Source organism: Capra hircus, chromosome 18, assembly GCF_001704415.2.
Source record: "Capra hircus breed San Clemente chromosome 18, ASM170441v1, whole genome shotgun sequence".
Classification (NCBI taxonomy): Eukaryota; Metazoa; Chordata; class Mammalia; order Artiodactyla; family Bovidae; genus Capra; species Capra hircus.
This window is the reverse complement of record NC_030825.1, coordinates 57,772,483-57,789,960: the sequence shown is the minus strand read 5'-3', so window position 1 is coordinate 57,789,960 and position 17,478 is coordinate 57,772,483. Positions and strand designations below refer to the sequence as shown.

At 58.3% G+C, this 17,478-nt stretch overlaps 1 protein-coding gene across 1 annotated transcript in view; it reads left to right on the top strand.

Annotated features, from left to right (window-relative positions):
- The window catches only part of LRRC4B (leucine rich repeat containing 4B), a 42,511-nt gene continuing 28,459 nt past the window's right edge, over positions 3,427 to 17,478 (top strand). The window contains exon 1 of the mRNA XM_018062851.1: positions 3,427 to 3,643. The gene's annotated coding sequence lies outside the window, so the exon portion shown is untranslated. The remainder of the gene's footprint in view (positions 3,644 to 17,478) is intronic.

Here is a 17,478-nt window from a genome sequence, read left to right as displayed (position 1 = left end):
CATAGCTGGGGGTGGGGTGTATGTGACACCTCTAGCCGTTAGGTCCCATGGATCCCACTTAGAAAGAGTTTTCTGGGAAAACCAAATTACTTTAAGTGAAAATTTCCTTCCTTGGCTCATATTTTATTTATCAAAGGTAAAGCTAACTGTCCATGAGAACTCTGATCAGGGTGAGATGAACAGTTAACACACAGAGTGGATTAAAAAAAAAATTTTTTTTTTTTTTTTACAGCCTGAAGCAGAGAAATTTGATTTGGGGTTAGCCTCTGAAATGCTATCCCAAAGGAAACGTATACTTTACGTTTGATTTTTTTTTAATGGTAAACGTACCTTTTGACTGTCCATTACTATTCGGGGGAGGGGGAGGTCTTGGGGTCAGTGCCACTCCTTCTTAGGTAATAGAGTTTCTGGTCCATCATAAGCCCCACTCAGGGTTGAAAACGTGCATGAAAAAAATGGGGATCGAGGTTTAGGTTGCTCAGGACTGCCACTAGAGTTCAGCTTTCGGACAAAGTTTAGGGGACAGACGGTCCCCTGGGCTTGGTTTTGTGTTTGCGCTAATCTGGGGTTCTTCCTCCTCCCTTTCTGCTCTCCTGTGTCTGCTCTGTTTCTGCCACACCTGTCCCATCTCCTCTCTCAAACAGGCCAAGCCTGCAGCCAGCCCCATGCCTCTGCTCACCATACCTCCTCAGCCCATGGACTCTCTGCTGCACACCCAGGCGGCTGCTTCCTCATCATTTAAATCTCAGCTCAAATGCCACTTCCTCCGAGAGGCATCCTCCTCACCTGCAGCCTGCCGCCCCACCCGCCTCTGTCTTCCTAGTGTTTTTTCTTTTTTTGCTGCATGGGACCTTAGTTGCATCACTGGAGATCTTTCATGACGGCGCACGATTCTCTACTGGCGGTGCACGTGCTCTTCAGTTGTGGCACACAGGCTTAGCTGCTCCACAGCGTGTGGCAAGTAGGATCTTAGTTTCCCGACCAGGAATTGAACCCATGTCCGCTGCATTGCAAGGCAGAGTCTCTTAACCACTACACCACCAGGGAAGTCCTGTCCTGGTGCTCTTAATGTTTCTCTGAAATAGGTTCAGACCAGGCCAGGAAAGCTTGGGCTCAAGATGTGGAAATTCTGTACTTCCCCATTCTGGCCTCTCACCAGCAAGCCTCCAGGAACTGAAGGGTTAACTCTGGGCACAGCAGGGCGCCCCCAGATCCTGCTCAGCCTGTGTCCACCAGTGCCCAAGCATCCCTGAAAGTCCAGCTGAGGCTGGTTGTAAGGAATCATCTAGATGTTCATGCTGTACTCAGCATAGTGTCCAGGTCTCACTGAAGCCAGGAAACGCTGGCTGTTATTACTATTACTGTTTTACCACCATTATCACCACTGACCTTGAGCCTGTACTATGCTGTGCTCTGGGGTGGCCATGTTCACACCTCCCATCTCCTAAACCCGGTTTCTGTAGCAGCACCAAGGTGGGGACCCAGTGCTCCACGACCCATCTGGGGCTCCCAGGCCCCGGCCCCTCTCTCTCCCCTCCCTCAGTTTCCCTTCTCTGTAGTGCTCATATCTCATTAACCAGTCACGACCCACAGCCTCTTCTTAGGCACCCAAAGGTGACCTACTTTCCCTCCCTGCCTCCCAGCCCCTCTCTTTCCCCAAGCAGGCTTCCACTTCACTCTATTTCTGCCTGTGGGGAAGAAAGGGGTACCTCGGCTGCTCCTGGGGCTCTCAGAAAAAAGAGAGGAGTCAGTCTCTCTAGGGACCTTGCCACTAAGAGAACTTGTACCTTTTCTCTCTTTGTCCAAAGTTAGTAGCCGGACTTTGGGGGAGGGGGTGGGACAAAGAAGAGGTGAATTTCCTGCCTGGGAGGAAATTCAGTGCTGGGGATAGGGGCTGCCTTCTTTGAGCCCCCTTCTGAATTTCTTTGCCCCCTAATCCCCCATGCCCCCCATCCTTGGTCCCTGAGCCTTTGGGGGCAGCAGATGGCAGGGCTGGGGGGGAGTTGATGAGGCAGGAGGAAGGCGAGGTGACCTCTCAGAGGCCCCTGCGGCCTCTCCCCACCTCCCTGCACCCAAGGTGCAGAGCGGGTTCACAGCTCTAAATGTATCCCCAGCACCCGCTGCCAACACCTGGGGAGGTGAGAGAATGCAGTGGGGGTCGGGGTGGGTGTGGGCCCATCCTCTGCCCTGCCACCCGACATTATCTGGGCCAGGGGCTCCTTGCCAGGGCCCGACGTCCTCTTTGCTCCTCCAAGATACTCCATGCAGAGCCGGGACTCCGCGCTGAGAGGCTGCCGCCCTGGTCCCCCGGAAAGCCCAGTGTCCTCATCCGGAAAGTGGGTATGAGGATCCTCTCTCAGGTGCTGAGTGGGGAAGGGGTGACGAGGCGGGCAGCCCGTGGGGTTCAAGTCCTGCCCAGGCCCCCGCCCTCCCTCTGCCATCCTGCCTTCACGGCTCTAGCTGCCAGGCTCCTTCCTCCACTGCCCTGGACCTCCCCTCTCCCCCGACCCCTCCCTCGGTCTCCGTCCTCTCATCTCGGTCCGGCTCGGTTTCCCTGGGGCTCCCTCCTGGCCCCCATATTCCTCCCCTCCCAAAGCTCCCTGACCTTTCCTCCCGCCCTCTCCCACCTCTCCCCTTCCTCCTCCCTTCCCCCACTTGCCAGCTCCCGGGGCTCCTCCAGGCCCCCGACCATCTCTCCCCTCGAGGTCCCTGTCCTGTCCTCTGCCTGCCCCCTTCCTTCTCCCCAGCTCCGCTTCCCCTCCACCCCTTCGCTCTGGCCCTGCCGTGCCCTCCCGCATTCGCCCCTGCAAATATTTACCAAAGGTGCGCTAGGAGTTGCTCCTCTCCCAGCCTCCCATCCCGGGCAGGACAAGCTCGCCTCCCTCTCCCCTGCCCTCCATCCTTCCTGGCTCGTCCCCGGGTCCCTCTGTCTCTTCCCGGTCTCTGTCTCCCCCCGCTTCACCCCTCCCCTCCCCCCTCGGCCGTCCCCCTCCCCCCTCGGCCCTCCCCCCCGTTTCCTCCCTCCCTTCCTCCCCCCCCCTTCTTCCTCTCCTCCCTCCTCTCCCCCCTCTGCTCCTTCCCGGGCAGCCTCCCCCCTCCCGGCGCCCTCCCTCCCCTCCCTCCCGCTCCCCCTCCATCATCAGTATTCCGCTCCCGTCTCTGCCGCTCTCGGCTGCTCCCGGTCGCTGCCGCACCGTCCGAGGCGGGGGCCGGGGCCGGGGCCGGGGCCTGGGGGGGTGGGGTGGGGGGAGAGCGGCGCCCGCGGCCCGAGGAGGGAGGGAGGGAAGCAGGCAGGAAGGCTGGAAGGAAGGAAGCGAGGAAAGAAAGAAGGGAAGAAACGAAGGCAAGAAGGAAGGCGGGCCGGCGGACCAGGGCGCCGGGCGGGCGGCGGGCGGGCGGGCGAGGAGGCAGAGCGGCCCCCCACCCCCCGCCGAACCCCACCGCTGCCGCTGCGGAAGCCCCCTCCCCATCCATAGCCGGGGAGGGGGGCACAGAACGCGAGAGCCCCGGGCCCGGCCGCAGCCCCGCCCCCCCGCGCCTCCCCGCAGCGGGCCTCGCACCCCGGATCCCGGTGCCTCATTGGGGGGGTCCTCCCCCCGCTGGCTGGGCATGCTGTCCCCCGGAAGGAGCCCCTTTCCTCGCTGTGAGTAGCCGCCGAAGGGCCCGGGCGGGGGCGGGAGGAGGAACCGCGGGGGCGCTGGGGGGTGGGGGGGCATTCTCTAATTAGGGGACCGTGGTCTCAGGCCTCCTCCGGGATGGGGGGGGGCGGCAGAGGACAGTGGGCGGGGCCTGCTGGAGAGCAGAAGCCGGTGGGAGAGGCGGTCGGGTGGGGGTTCTTAGTTCTGTGTGAGGGGTCGCCGCCGCCGAGGCATGGGGGGTGGAAATGCACGTCTGGCGGTCGCTGCGTATCCAGCTGTGGGGCTTAGGATGGAGGCTTGCGGGGGGGGGGGCCTCGCTGGATGTAGGTTTGGGCCCCCTCTCTGGGTCGGGGAGTCCGAGTTCTCCCCCCATTGCCCCTCCCACCTTCCACACCGCTGCTGCTTGGGGTGGGGGGGCACTCCAGTGATGGGGAGGGGGGGAGAGGCGGGCACGGGGTTTCCTTGGTGACCGCGCCTGGCAGGAGCGGTTGCCGTGGCAACCGGGGAGAACCGGGGAGTTTGGGAAGTGAGAATGGGAAAAATCGGAGGGGTGACTGGGGAATGAGACACCCCCTCCCCAACCTGCAGCCCTTCTCCCTCTGGGGTCCCCCAACCTTGACTGCGGGGCCACCGAACCCCGGTCCCTCCCTCTTCCCAAGACCTCCTTCCTTGACCCCATTCTGCTTCGTGGGGCCTTGCATCCCCAGGCACGTGTCTCTCTGGGACCACTACCTGCCCCCCACCGTCCTTAGCCTTCTCCGCTTGGGGCCCTCCCCTCCCCCACTTGCTGCCCTCCCAGGCCTTCCCTCCCTCATGCCTGCTCTTCTAGGACCTTCTAACTGCTCCTCATCTTCCCTTCAGGATCCACTCATCTCTCCCCCCCCCGCACCCCCTACGCCCGTCTCTCACTCTCTCCCCAATATCCTCCCTTGATCCCCTCTCCAGGAGACCCCAACTTTAGCATCTTTTTCCTCTAGCCCCCAGTCCCTACCTTGTTCCCCTCAGGACCCTTACCACTTCCCCTCTCTCTTTAGGACCCTCACCTGGGCAGGGGTCTAGAGCTCCTCTCCAGCACTCCCAGACTCTTTCGCTCCATCCTGCTCTGTCCGGGACCCCCTTCTGTGACCTTTCTTCACTCAGGGCCTCCATCCTCGCCTCCTCACTTCAAGGGCTCCCCTAGTCCCCGTCCTCCGGTCGTAGGGGCCTCCTTTCTGGAACCTCTCCTCTGACTCTCAGGTTTTCCCGACTCCCCTTCAGTCCCTGGGAGCCCGAGACCCAGGCTCTGTCCAGGGTTCCTCTGTCCAGGGTTCCGCCCACGTTTTCAAGCCCCCACATCCGCAGGCTCCTCCTTCTCTCAGGCCAGGGGTCCAGCCACTCTCTCTGCAGGCCTCGGGGTCCTGAGGCCCAGGATGCCCCCTCGCCCGCCCACCCCTAACCGGCCGCTCGGGCACTCCCATCTTCCCCCTCCCTCCCCACCCCCACCTCTTCCGAAGCCCCGGGCCGTTCTCCCCGCCCCGCTCCCTGCAGCCTCAGACCAGGCTTTCTGGAAGAGACTTTCTCAGGGTGAGGAAATCCCCTGGGGAGAGCCCAGCTGGGGAGGGGGAGGGGGAGGGAGCCTCAGGGCCGCCCCTCGGCCCCCTCCCCACCCCCTCCCCAGCTGGGAGCTGCAGTCGAGCCTCCGCAGCGCCCCATTGCTATGCGCCTCACATCCCGAGTTCCCGGCCGCGCAGCCGCCAGACAGGAACTCGGGCTCCGGCGGCAGCTGGGAGTAGCCTTCGTCGCTCCCTCCTGGTCCAGGCCGCGGGCAGCATCTTTTCCCCGCTTAAAAAACTCCCCGCCCCCCACCCCCGACCTGGGCCAGGATCGGCCCCCTTCCCTCTTCCTGTCTCTTTGCTCCTTCTCACCTGCACCTCCTTTTCCCCTCCCCACCGTCCTTCTTCCCTGGGGTCTCCTCTGATCCTAGCACCGGAGCGTTCGAAAGCACACTCAGGAAAGAGGGACACAGAGCAGAGCGGGAGGGATTCAGACGAGGCAGGGAAGGGAGGGAGATAGAAGCGACAGAGAGAGGCACAGCCAGAGTGAGAGAGGGGGCCCCGACTCCCAAATACACACACACACAGCTAGGGCGCATCACCACGGAGCCAAACAGACACGAAGTTAATTTCCAAAAGAAAGGAGAGTCGGGGAGAGAAGGGAACACACACCATCCTCACACACAGGGAGCAGGCGAGGCAGAGACACAGGGAGCCACAGACTCTGGGAGCGTGGGGACAGACCCGGGCACAGGTGACAGGGAGTCCGGGGGCACCCCAACACCAGAAAGGTGCAGGGGCGACTAAGAGGCACAGGGTCCAGCCTGCTGCAGAGTCGGCCATCGGTGGAGGGCAAGAGGGAGAGTGTGCGAAAGACAGAGGCATGTGCAAGCAGAGGTGCACATGAGCGTGTGTGCACGCGCACGCACACACACACACACACACACACACACACGAGTCATTCACTCGCAGCCAGAGACTCAGATGTGGAATCAGACAGACCCAGTTAAACACTCGGCTTTGGTACCCAGAGCCAGGGAGGAAGACCGGAAGGAGAGACGAAGCGGCCAGAGAGAGGCCCTCACACCTGGTAGCCCTGGGACCTCACACTCACAGAGACACAAATGTCGAGGCGCGGAGGCGGTGGCCTCAGAGCTGTGAAGGTGCAACTCCATGTGCTTCTGGTCTAGTCTCAGAGCCCAGCTCGAGGGGCCAAGTGTGTCAGTGTGTGAGTGTGTGTGTGTGCGTTGAAGGGACCCAAGCAATCGCCCTCCAACCCACCCTGAAGTTAGGAGAGTGCCCGGGTGCCCCGAGTCAGAGAGCTCGGCAGAATTAAGACATCAAGTATTAGAGGGCCTTTGACGCTTCTCTGGAAAATGGAGCCAGGGTCCGGCGCGCACACGCACACAGGCACCGAGGCCGGTGGAGAGAGGCAGGTCTCCTGGCGGAAGCGGAAGCGCGGAGGTCTCAGCGTCTTCCGGGGTCTGTGCCTCCCCTCCCTACCCTCTTGACTCACCTGTCTCCTCTCCCTAGACGGTGGGGCTGCTCTCTATCCACCCTCGCCCTCCTTCACACCCTCCGTGGCCTCCCTGGCTGCTCATCTGTCCCAAGGTGGCGCCTGGACCTCCTGTCTCCTATCTCTGCGCCTCCATGTCCCGTCCCTCCCCTCGGCTGACCCTTCACCTCCCCCCTCCCAGCCCAGTGCCTTCGGGTCCTAGCTCCTCTGCCTACCTTTGCCTCTATTTCCATTTCTCTTCAGCCAGGCTTCCTGCACCCATCTTCTTTTTCTTCCATGCGCTTGCCCTCCCCACAACCCTGAGCAGTTACACTGGTGTCCTGAAGACCACGAGTCTTAATTCCCCCAGTACTTTTAAAGTGTTTAATGTGTTGCCAACTTTTTTTTTTAATTAGCGATTTCACATAAAAAACTCATCAGGAGAAAAACAGTGTTTATATGTGGTGACTTGTAACTAGACATTGCGGTGCTTATTTTGCAAATAATGAATTATTATGCTGTGTGTTGAGGTTGTTTAGTCGATAAATCGTCTTCTACTCTTGCTACACCATGGACTTTAGACTGCCAGGGTCCTCTGTCCCTGGGATTTCCCAGGCAAGAATACGGGGGTGGGTAGTCATTCCCTTCTCAAAGAGATCTTTCTGACCCAGAGATCGAACCCGTGTCTCCTGCTTGTCAGATAGATTCTTTACCACTGAGCCACCTGGGAAGTCCATTGTGCTATACACTTAAAGCTAATATAATATTCAATTATACCTCAAAAAAAAATAGCAAACTTATCAGCTTCTTTTGAATATTTCTCCCCCACCTCATACCTCTGGGTAGCAGTGGGCTGTGCTCAGGTGCCCTGAGGGCCAGCCCTCCCTACTCTTGTCTAATCTGCTTCATCCATCTGTCTTCCCTACCCTATAGTCAGCTGAGTTTTCCGCCTCTGCTATTTTCTCTTCTCTTCCTCCAAGTGGCTCTTACCACCACCCCCCACACGCACTGTCTACACTTCTTCCCCTGGTTTTCTTCCAGAATTGGGGCTCCCTCTGCCTGTCCCTCTTGCTCCATCATTCTTTGGGGCAGTTTTGCCCCAGCTCGGAGACTCCTTGGAGCCAGGGGCTGCCTCCCTGCCACACCGAGGGAGGGAAGACTCATAAGACCACCAGGCTGCAGAGTACACACAGTTCTCCATGGCCACAGCCCCTTGAGGTGTCTAGAGCCAGTGCTGCGTGAAGCCACCATGTTACAGCCCGTCCTTGGCTTACTGGCAGCCAGGGTGGGCCCCAGACCCTACCGTGTCCCCCGTGGGTCAGGTTGCAGCCCAAAGGCAGGGGTGGGCTTCCCTGTGTGTTGAAGGAAGGCAGGTACACACTTGACAGCTCACCTGGTGCCAGGGCAGGTCTCAGAGGACATGGGGCTCGGTTCCAGGGGAGGAGGGGCTTCACGTGGTCTCATCTTGGAGTCAGGGTGACAGGAGGTCCCCTTGGTGCCGTGACCGTGCCCAGCCCCACCATCAGTTGCCCCGCCGTCACCCTTGTCGGGGTGAAGGCAGAATGACTGTGTTTCCTCTCTGGCAGGGTGTAGGAAGCCTCTTCATCTTTGACTTTAGAAACCCCCTCCTCTTTGCTAGGAAGAACCCCCTTCCCCTTCCCAGTCCCTGAGAGTGGGTTGGCTCTGCCAGAGAGGGGGGTGGCGGGAGAGTTAACAGAGTGGCAGAATGCCCCCTTGTTGCCTGGAAACCTACGTGCAACTGTTGTCATGGCAGGTGGAGGGGACAGGCTGCATCTGACACCTGAGAGATGGGCTGGTGGGGGCTTTGCAGGCGGGAGTCCATCCCAGGGGACAGCTGGTTCCCCAAGACAGCTGCAGAGAGTGAGAACGCTGGGTCCCGGTCTGCGTGTGTGGAAGGGGGATTTGAGAAGCCCGTGTGTGACCCAGATGGGGAGGAGAGAGGGAAGGAGGTGGGGCTGATGCAGCGACCCAGGCCACCCCCTTCCTGTCTCCAGCTGGGTCCCCCTGAACCCCTCAGCCCACACTCCTGTCAAAGTGTTGAGCTTACACCCCAGAGCTCTTGTTCAAACACTGTGACAAGGGTCAGAAACAGCAGCAGCTCCAGCTCTCCCAGAGGGCCAACCCCAGGCAGTAAGTGTGGGGATCTGCCATCCGCTTGTCTGGAACCCTCAAACACAGGGCTGGAGATAGTGATAAGAGCTGACATTCATTAGAACTTACCCTGGGCCAGGATCTGTGCGGGTCATTCCATGCGGATTCGTCCTGTTATCTCCTCTCGGGAGTCCTGGGAGGGAGGCACAAGCATTGTCCCTAGTTTGACAAAAGGGGGAACTGAGGCTGGGAGAGATGAGGTCCTGTGCCCAAGCCAACAATGGCAGGGCTGGGACCGCAAACCCAGGCACTGGTCACCCTGTGGATTGCCTGTCCCAGCTGAGACACTGCTTTCCAGAGGGGGAAACTGAGACCCAGAGAGGGCAACGTGCTGGCCCATCAGGCCCCTGAGTGGCAATTAGGATTGTTAATAATAACGATAATGAGATTGTTAATAATAATCAATTCAGAAGGTTGGACTTCAAAGGAGACACTAGAGTTCTGGTAACTCACGGGTTCTGGCCTCCCAATCTTGTTAATGCCCTTCAAACCCTAGAGGAGATAAGACATATCCTATCCCCTGGGGCCCGTTGTCACAGACGACTTCCCTTGCCAAGGTGAGGGTGTCCAACTGGGCCTGGGTAGGGCACAAAAGCCCCTCAGGTGATTCTGTGGGCCCCTCCACCCAGTGATAAATGGACATTTTTGATCCATGTAGAAATGCTGGATATACATATGGGGGGGTAAGGGATGGAGTCACAATGAGAAAAAGATTTGTTCTTCTGACCCAGTAAGGATAAACAATAATGGTTATTAATTATTTACTAATAATAATACTGGGAAAGACCCTGAAGCTGGGAAAGACTGAGGGCAGGAGGAGAAGGGGGTGACTGAGGGTGAGATGGTTGGATGGCATCACTGACTCAATGGACGTGAGTCTGAGCAAACTCCCGGAGATAGTGAAGGACAGGGAAGCCTGGTGTGCTGCAGCCCATGGGGTGGCAAAGAGTGGGACACGACTGAGCGACTGAACAACAATAATGATTGTTACCACTAGCACCGTACCGAGCACTAGACAGGTCATCCTGAGTCCCCACCTGGGGGGCCGGAGGGGAACATGGCGAGAAAGGAGCGAGTCAGCGTAGACCCAGGCCTCCCTGACAGCCATGCTCTTCCCACTCTGACAGCTTCGCTATCTAGGAGGAGAAGGATGGTCACAGTCACAGAAGAGCTTTATTGAGACCTTTCTATGTGTCGGGCACTGCGCTCAGCCCATCACAGATACCATCACAGATATGGGACCACACATTCCTCACCATCCAAGGAAGCTGATTAGCTATTTTCCCTCATCATTAGCTATTTTCCTAAGTTCTAATGAAATAGCTCATTAGGGGCCCTTGACTATTTGCTGCAGGACCAGCGTCCCTGGGAGACGCAGGATCTCCACCTTGTCTTGGACCCACCGAATCAGAACCTACACTTTCACAAAGTCCCCGTGGATCTGGATGCACCAATGTCTAAGCAATGTGCTCCTATTCAAGGAATTTTCAACTTCTGGTCACTGTTAGTAGAACCACCTCTTCGCTCTCCCCCTTTTTTAAAAAATGTAGTAGTTCTGCACACCCTGGGATGGAAAACAGAGGGCAACATCACCCTTCCAGGGGACAGCAAGGGAAGCAAGGGGGAGGGAGGTCACAGGCAGGCTGGCTCACACCAGGGCCCTCCCCGCCTGCAAACTCACCCCCATGCACCCCTGCGAAGCTTTGGCAGTGGCCACTGTTTTGAAAGCCATCAATACCAGGCTAGGTCCTAGTTCTCTCCCGGGTAGATTCAATTCAACAGTGGTATTAGCTCCTCCTCACCCCAACATCCAGAGTCACGCAGAGTATAGGGGGCCTGGAGGTTTGGCTTCCTTCCCTCTCTGGGCTCCTACCCAGGACCAGGTGGTCACAGGTACATTGAGGACTTGGGAATCTCACTGCACCTCAGTATGCTCTTCTGTGAAGTGGGCCCAAGGACCCCTCAGCAGAAGCCTGGCGTAGAGTAGGCCTCATATAACAGGTGGAGCCAGCCTGGCTTGGGTGCCCTGCTCTCAGTTAAGCTTGTTTCTCCAGCTTTGATCTTCAGAGTCCTTCCAGAGTGCTGTGAGGCTGTCGGGCAAGGTGTCTGAGCAGGAGCCCAAGTCTCGGGGACTCAGAACTGGTTCCCAGTGAGACTGAGGCTGAGCTGGGAGACACTGGGATGGAGACGCTGGGATGGCCGTACCACGCCACCCAACACAGGAACCACTACGGCCGCAGTCACGTGTAGCCATCGACATTTAGATTAATTTAAAGTGGGACTTCCTTGGTGAGCCAGTGATTAGGCCTCCGCCCTTCCACTGCAAGGGTATGGGTTCGATCCTTGGTCGAAGAACTAAGATCCCTCATGCCACAAGATGCAGCCAAAAAAAAATTTTTTTTCTAGATAAATTTAAAGTAAATCAGCAGCTCAGTTCCTCAGTTGCACTCACCGCGTGGCAAGTGCTCGAAGTGACACATGCTGGTGACCACACCCAACAGCGCAGAGAGAAGGTGCTGGGGGACAGTGACCCATTCAAATACTGAACTGCTCCCACACCGGTTGGCAAACAGCTGCTGCTCTTTCCTCATCCCCTGCCCTCCCAGCCCTTTCTCATATGGTGCGTGCTTGCATGCTAAGTCACTTCTGTCCTGTCCGACTCTGTGAGACCCTATGGACTGTAGCCCACCAGGCCCCTCTGTCCATGGGGACTCTCCAGGCAAGAATACTGGAGTGAGCTGCCATGCCCTCCTCCAGGGGTATTCCCCACCCCCACCATGAGGGACTGAACCCCTGTCTGTTACATCTCCTGCATTGGCAGGCGGGTTCTTTACCAATAGCACCACCTGGGAAGCCTCTGTCATAGGGTTCAGTTCAGATCAGTTCAGTTGCTCAGTCGTGTCCGACTCTTTGTGACCCCATGAACCACAGCATGCCAGGCCTCCCTGTCCATCACCAACTCCCGGAGTCTACCCAAACTCATGTCCACTGAGTCGGTGATGCCATCCAACCCTCTCATCCTCTGTCGTCCCCTTCTGCCTTCAATCTTTCCCAGCATCAGTCTTTTCAAATGAGTCAGCTCTTCCCATCGGGTGGCCAAAGTATTGGAGTTTCAGCTTCACCGTCAGTCCTTCCAACGAATATTCAGGACCGATTTCCTTTAGGATGGACTGGTTGGATCTCCTTGCAGTCCAAGGGACTGTCAAGAGTCTTCTCCAACACCACAGTTCAAAAACATCAATTCTTCAGCACTCAGCTTTCATAGGGTACCTGTTTTCAATTCCCGTTTCTCAGATGAGGAAACAGAGGTGGAAAGTATGGTTCCCAGCAGAAAATTGGCAGCAGCCTGGGACTAGAGTGGGTTCACTTCTTTGCCCACTCACCAGCTGGACTTCAAGTCCCAGTTCACCCTTGCCTGGGCCACCTTGCTCCAGCTCGCAGCTGCTCTGTCACTGACATCCTGTGTTAGAGGAGGAAATGGGAGCCCAGAGATGGGGAGGAGCTGGCCCCAGGTAGCACAGCCGGTGACACAGAGCACCCAGCCCAGGGTCCCTCCACCAGTGCCTCCGGCAGCATGGCTGGTCTGCCACCTACAAGTAAAGGTTGTGGTTAGGAGCTGTGTCTAGCCACCTCACCGTTCTCCTCCCTCTTCAACCCCTTTCCCCACCCTCTCCACTTCTCTGTCTCTAAGAATTTGACCCCTGGACGGATCAGAAGGCCCAGGCCTCTCCTCCTGCCTCATAGCCTGCTTCTGCCGCTGTTGCAAACTGGCAGCGTCTTTTCCTTCTCCTCCTCTCCATCCCTGTGGTCCCCTTGCCCCAGCCTCATCCTCTCCCCTTGGACCTTTGACCCAGCTCACCCCTGGCCTCCAGTCTCTCCCAAGAGTCCACTCAGGGGGGACCTCCCAACCCAGAGCGGACCCCACCCTCCCCTGTCACAGCCTCCCAACCCCAGCGTCCACAGCCCTGCCTCTCAGCGGGCAGTGGAGGCAGGACGTCTTTGTAACGGAGCTGGACTCTGCAGATCCCCGGCTCCCATCCGCCTCTCTGGTCCCCAGGGCTTTGTACGCAGGGGGTCCCTCCACCCCACTCGCTGCGCCCGCCCGTCTTCACCTGCGAGCCTCGCAATGGTCCTGCAGCTTTCAGCTTTGCCATCACCTCCTCCCGGCCAGGGGTGGCACCCCTCGGAGACGCTCCAGGGCCTTCAACCCTGAGCTCACGCTCTCACTCAGCCCTTTGTGGGTCTCCCTTCTGGACCGCTAACTCCCCCCAAACAAAGGCAGATTCCTCTGCCCCCTGAGGCCCCACAGCCTGCAGGGAACTCGGCGGTAGGCGGCGCTCGCTGGCACCTCCATTCCTCGAGTGTGGAGAGGCTCTGTGGGCGCCCGGAGGGTTACAGGCATCCAGGATGCAGCTGGACAGAGGAACCCCCTGCCTGGGGAGCTCACCTCCTAGTGCGCAGACAGGCAATCAGCAGGACCAGTCGTGATCCATCAGATAAGGTCGGGCCAGCCATGAGGGTTGTGAACGGAAGGAAGTGAAGTGTAAGGGGTGGGATGGGGAGCGGAGGGCCGAGACACCCTCCCGGAGGTGGCATTGGAATTGGAACGGAGACCGGAATGGAGACAGAGGGAGACGCGCAGACCCAAGGAGGCCTGCTTCAGGCAGAGGCAACAACAGGAGCCAAGGCCCAGAGGAGGGAACAAGCCTGGGATGTGGGTGGAACCTCGGGAGCTAGTGCGGGGCAGCCCCTCTGTAAATATCCCTTCAATGAATATATGGAAAGATCAAATAAATGACCCCGCCAGTGCATCTCTAGGGGGGTGTTGGGGGAAGACAGGAAAATATAGGCTCCCTCACCCGGCAAGTTACCCCTCCCTAGCCTACCCCTGCCAGGGGGAGCCTGGGCCAGTCCTGATCTGAGACCCCAAACTGTCCCCAGCAGCAATCGTGAAGGGTCTGGGCCGCCCTATTACCAGGGTGGTTCTAGCTCAAAAGTTAGGCGACTGTCAACTCCTGAGGCTTTGGGGGTGCTTTTATTTTAAAAGCATTCAGGACACGGACTGGCTCAGAGAGACACACGTGTGAACTTGTTTCATCCATCCCTGAAGCCTGCCAGCACCCTCCCCCCTCCCCACCTTAACAGCTCCCGGCCCCCCCACAGGACAGACATCCAGAGAGGGAAGTGATCCTCTCTGCCCGGCTTTGATGTCTCTCCACCCTCCTGGCTCCAGGCTCCTTTCCCTGCCGCCCCCATCCAGTCCCTCACAGCCGGGAAGTTCTTCTTTAGATCTAACCTCCATCTCTCTTGCTGCGGCGGCAGTCAATTTCCTATCTTTTCTCTCACCTTCTGAACTTCCCCCAGAAAAAAAAAATGAGTACGCCCTGACAGGAATGTTCCCTGCCTCCCTTTTCTGCTCGCCCCGCCTCTCCTGGGCCCCTGAATTTCCCAGCTGCCATCTGCTTGAATCCTCTTAGGCGCGATGCCCTGAGAGTTCTCAGGACTGGGGCTTGGGAGGATGGGGAAGCTGGTGAGGCCTCGGCCCACACCTCGAGTGCCTGTGCCTCCATGCCTCCACCTTCCCCCCTCAGCTTCCTGTCTAGGTTCCTCTGTTCCCCCTTGAAGCCTCTCCCTCTCCCTCCCCTGGTGCCTCAGATGGTAGAGAGTCCACCTGCAATGCAGGAGACCTGGGTTCGATCCCTGAGTCACAAAGAGCCCCTGGAGAGAAGAATGGCAACCCACTCCAGTATTCTTGCCCGGAGAATTCTGTAGACAGAGGAGCCTGGTGGGCTACTGTCCGTGGGGTCTCAGAGTCGAACACAAGCACGCTTTCTGTCTTGCCCCCTCACCAGGCTCCCCTTGGTCTCTGCTTCCTCTCTCCGGCTCTGGGTCTGTCCCTTTGTGCTTCTCACGCCTCTCCTCTCCAGGCCCTCTTGCAGCTCTGTGTCTGCTTTGTCTCTTGCACCACGTAGCGGTGGAGGATCCCAGTGTTGAGGCTTCTCCAGGGCGCTGGGGTGAGAGGCAGCACGGTGAGCTGGCCCAGGGCTGGGGCTTGGGTTCCAATCCCAACTGTCCCGCCTCCGGGCTCCATGACCATCAGCCGTGCCTTCAGCCCTCAGAACCTGCTTCTCCATCTGGGAAACGGGCACAAGGACAATGACCTCCTAGGGCCACAGGGGAAAGCCAGCAGCTCCAGGGGAGGGGGCCTCCCAGGTGGCACTAGGGGTAAAGAACCTGCCTGCCAATGCAGGAGACATTAAGAGGCGCGGGTTCGATCCCAGGGTCGGGAAGATCCTCTGGAGGAGGAAATGGCAACCCACTCCAGTATCCTTGCCTGGAGAATCCCCATGGACAGAGGAGCCTGGCGGGCTACAGTCCACAGGGTCGCAAAGAGTCGGGCACGACCACGTGGCTTAGCACACACACACGAGGTGACGGCAGGCAGCACTCAGTTGGCGCTGGGCCCATAGTGAAAGCTCACTGGAGCTCCCCGTCACTGTCACGGTGCACCCTGGCCAGTAGGGGTCACAGAAGGCAGGTCACATTTGAGCAGGTCCCCCAGGAGAATTGTCCCTGCTCTCATGACAAACTGGAAAGTCTGGAGCCACTCAGCTCTGGGGAGGCTGACAGGGAGGGGCCCCGTCCCAGCTGTGTCTTTGGCCTTGAACAGGTGACTTTGCTTCTCTCTGCCTCACTTTTCCTGTCTGTGAAATGGGGGTAAGAGCAGTCCCCTGTCAGAGGGCCAATGGAAGAGCTATGGTAAATGCTAGCCAACCTACCAGCACGGAACTCAGTCCCTCAAATACTGACAACTGACCAGAGCTGGGGTGTGAAGGTCTTGAACAAATGCAGGGAAGAACTGTCTTTAAAAGGGAGCGAGGTGTTTGGCCCGAGGAGCCTGGGGGAAGCGGCTGGGAGAAATGAAGAAAACCCCAAGAAGTTGAGGTAAAGGGTAAGGGAGGAGCTGGAGAGCTGGGGGGGACCCAGGGAAAGCCAGAGGGAGCCCTGGTGGGCAAGGCTGCAGGAAGGGCCATGAGGGGGTCGCTGGGGCAACTGCTGCACCAACCTCAGTGACGAGCCACTGGGGTCGACGGGTAGAGATCTCGCTGGGCTAGATACATGGCGGACATTCGTACGTTGTGGTGGCATTATTCAAGGAGATGGTGTGAGTCAGGCGTGTACTTCATCCGTGAAGAGGGTTAGCCAGCACTCCTGTTAGCTGGTTTGGAGGGATGTATCTGGGGCCAGGTGTCCCCTCAGCACACAGCAGTGTAGCCCACACAGGTGGCATTGGAGGTGTGGCTCCCCTCAGATTGCCTGTGTTTGGTGGGTGCGCGCAGCTGCCCTGGGGACCTTGGGTAGAGTATCTGGGAGCCGATCAGCCAGGTGGCACCAAAGAGTAGGCACGGATGTCCAGCTGAAGGCGGTTGTGTTCAAGGTATACGGATGTGCTGCCTCCACCAGGCTGGCCTCCTGGGATGGGAGGGAATGTCTGGATCCAAGACGTTGTAAGGGGGTGAGCCTGAGATGTGCAGCTGGGGGTGCGTATCTGGGCTGAGTGTGCAGAGAGGGGCATCGCTGGGTGATGGTAGGAGGGAAGGCGTCTAGATGATGAGTCAGAAAACCTACCTGCTGATGCCTCACCTACCCTGTGCCAGGCGCTAAGTGCCTGGAACCAGAGTGCACACAATAGACGCAGTCCCTGCCCTTGAGGAGCTTACACTCATGGGCTTCTAAGAGGTCATCTTTGTTGTTCAGTCACTGCAGTCAAGTCCAACTCTTTGTGACTCCCAAGGACTGTACTCCGCCAGGCTCCTCTGTCCATGGGATTCTCCAGACAAGAATACTGGGAGTGGGTTGCCACACCCTCCTCCAGGGGGTCTTCCCCCCTCCAGGGATCAAACTTGCATCTCCTGCAATGGCAGGCAGATTCTTTCCCACTGAGCCACCAGGGAAGCCCCGGTCAGAGAGGTAACAAATGCAACATAGACGAAGCAGAGAATGTTCTGGTGTGAGGCTGGGGTGCTGTGTGATGCCAGGTGTTCAAGCTGGCCTGAACTGAAAAAGCAACCTCTGAGCAAAGTCTTGAAGGAGGATGGGACGCCTGAGGGTCCAGGCAGTGGGAAGAGCATGTGCAAAGGCCCTGAGGCAAGAGTGTTTGCCTGGATCTGGAAGCAGTAAGAAGTTAGTGTGTCACGAAGTGGTTGAGTGAGTAGGGGAGCAGCAGAGGGTCCGCTTAACCTTGGTCAGGTTACACACACACACACACACACCTACCCGCCCCCTCCGACCCCCTCCACCTGCCCAAACAGAGTGTGAGGCTGCTGAGCAGAGGCGGGGCAGGACACCTCAGGCCGCCTGTGGGAACAGTCTGGGAGGGAGGGCGAGAGTCAGAGAAGGGAGACCAGGGCACCTCTGATCACCCAGGGGAGATGGTGGTGGGGTTAAGAAGTGGTCAGATCTGCATTTACTGTCAAGAGAGAGCCATTTCCTGAGCCAGTCAGTCCCCCAGTGGCCCCGTGAGATAGATTCTATTATTATCCCTGTCTCACCGCGTTTTTCTGCAGCTCAGAAAAATGAAGTCACTGGCCCGAGGTCACACAGCAAGTCCAGGACTCAAACCCAGACCCCCTGGTGCTTG